Raw genomic sequence first — 2,321 nt, 5'->3', positions numbered from 1 at the left:
CGTACTCTGGCATATGGCACATTTTGTCCGCCTCCCATACTTGTCTAGTGGGTTTGAGCCGGCCAGTGGCGCTCTCCCTTGGTTGGTTTGGGAACGGAATTTGTTGCCGTCTTTTCGTTGATCTACATAGAAAGCAGCGTCCTCTTGACGCACGTGAATTCCTCCGCTACATGTGGGTGACACAGTCTCGTCTCCAAAAATCCTTTTTAGAGCTGACTTCATGCTTGCAAATGTGAGTGTTGAACAAGCTGTGAGCGTGTAGCCCAGGCTTCATAAGCTGTGATAAAACTAACAGGAAAGGGGGTAAAAAGTCAGTTTATTTAGTGTGAATGAGTGAGAGAGAGATAGGCATTTATAGGGTTAACTCCGCCGTACAGAGAGAGCAGCGCGTCAGGACGTCACGGATCAATTGCGTTGCAGTTGCGCACAGCGTTCTGGGAGATAGTTAGATCGGAACGAGAAGCTGCACCGTCCGGCTGCACGAGGAAGGCTCTGCCTGAGAAAAATATCCAGAAGTGGTTAAAACAGAGTGAAATAGACGGAATTCACCGCGAGTTGAACCCACAGAGTTCACGGTTGATGATACAAGTTCGGCGGTGAGTTAAATGTGCATTCTAAGAGAAGTGGCGTCGAGCAAAAGTGGCGTTAGCCGCCAAGCTAAGTTAGTCGCTAAATCGCTAATGTAATACTATTACCTGTGTGTGCTAGTCGCCAGTGCTAATGTAGCTGCTAAATGCTAATTCGAGACCTTGTGCGTTGGCCACTAGGGTAGCAGGCTATGTGAATGTGCATTGAACCCAGCTAATGAACGAGCTAATGGCTAATATGGGGGGGTTAATCCAGGTAAAATGCTAAGCTACCATGTGTGTGAGTGGGTGGATGTGTGTGTGTTTTGTGAGCACTGTTTATCGGCAGTGCTGCGTGTGTGTGTAGCATGTGTGTACCTGCAGTGTGTAGCATGTGTGTACGGTAGGTGTGTGTGCATTGTGTGTGTGTGAGGAAAAAAAAAAGAGGGAGAAACTCATTTATTTCATCAGTTATTCAAAGAATTGATGCTAAAATGGTTTTATTTGAGTTATTTGAGAATTTTCATTGGAATTATACTGGATTTACACTGGTAAAAATAAACCTGAAAGAAAAAGTAATAAAAGATATATATTTTTTATTAAAAATAAATATATTTTTGTTTATTTAAATTCAAGAGTAGGTTATATATATGTTATTAATCATTTAACTAAGAAGTTATGACCTATAGTAATTTAATTTAACTGAAATGAATGAATGTGACCTGTTCTATAGGTCAGGTTTTTTGTGGAGATTAGATTCGGTGACATTGATGTTGAGAGAGAAGACGTCAGCGACACCAGTAGTCGACTATAGAGAGAGGATACCATTACCAGCACTGGATAGCCACCAGGCGGCTTCCAGACACCAGTTGGATCATCGGATCCGAAGAACCAGATGGCGAGCCAGAACTGAGGAATGCGGCAGCACAACTGAACTTACCTCCAAAACCCGCGGTGTGGTAGGACAGTGAAAACACAAAGATTAAAGGGCCCCAACGAAATAAAAACACTGAGCTCATAACAAAGAAAGAAAAGACAATACAAACTGAACACAACACTATTTTTTTATTTTCTTTTGTTTTGCGCGCTGTTTGTTATTTTTCATATTGCATTAAAAATTGTTGTCATAGGTTCTCATTGTTGATGACTAACAATACAAAATTGAAAATTAACAGATGTGTGAGTGTGTTCAATGTTGGTGTTCCACACTGGGCTTCATGAGCGTTACTTTAGACTTCTGAAACTGGTCCAAACAGAACTGAAACTGAAACTAAACATTAATACCTGTGACCTCTTTTGGCAAAGAGGGGTTACACTGACATTTACAAGGTCATACATGTAACTCAGAGAAAGTGTGCTTGTGTGTAGGAATATGGTAGTGCAACAGTTGATACAATGTAATGTCAACAGAAACTCAAATCAAAAATATGTAAACCTTTCAAATCATGTTTCATGTACTTTTAGATAGAGGGTCTCTATTGTATTGTCTTATTTTATTCTATTCAAGTATCTTTTTAGGAGAATATAAACTTAATTAAAAGTAAAGATTTATCTTACTTTATCTGAAAAGAAAACAAAACTTTTTAGCCCTGAAAAACAAAGGTCTTCCCTTCAGACTCCATATAGCACCAGTTTTTCCACCTATACTGTAGGGCTGCCTTTATGTAGCCTGAAATGCTAGAAATGTCCACAAATTCCTAACTACACCACTCACTGCTGCACTGCCCTAACTCCCAGCTAATCCAAAAATGGAGG

At 40.4% G+C, this 2,321-nt stretch overlaps 1 long non-coding RNA gene across 1 annotated transcript; it reads left to right on the top strand.

Annotated features, from left to right (window-relative positions):
- The first annotated feature begins 409 nt into the window (after window positions 1–409).
- On the top strand, window positions 410–1,738 carry LOC147818498 (uncharacterized). Its single transcript, XR_015437913.1, has 2 exons — window positions 410–596; window positions 1,300–1,738. It is a non-coding gene; the product is annotated as an uncharacterized LOC147818498 (long non-coding RNA).
- Window positions 1,739–2,321: the final 583 nt, after the last annotated feature.

Source organism: Seriola lalandi, unplaced genomic scaffold (genome assembly GCF_002814215.2).
Source record: "Seriola lalandi dorsalis isolate HSWRI2012SDOR001 ecotype SW California unplaced genomic scaffold, Sedor1 jcf7180002054574, whole genome shotgun sequence".
Lineage (NCBI taxonomy): Eukaryota > Metazoa > Chordata > Actinopteri > Carangiformes > Carangidae > Seriola > Seriola lalandi.
The sequence above is the reverse complement of the archived record's forward strand: the minus strand, read 5'-3'. Positions and strand labels throughout refer to the sequence as shown.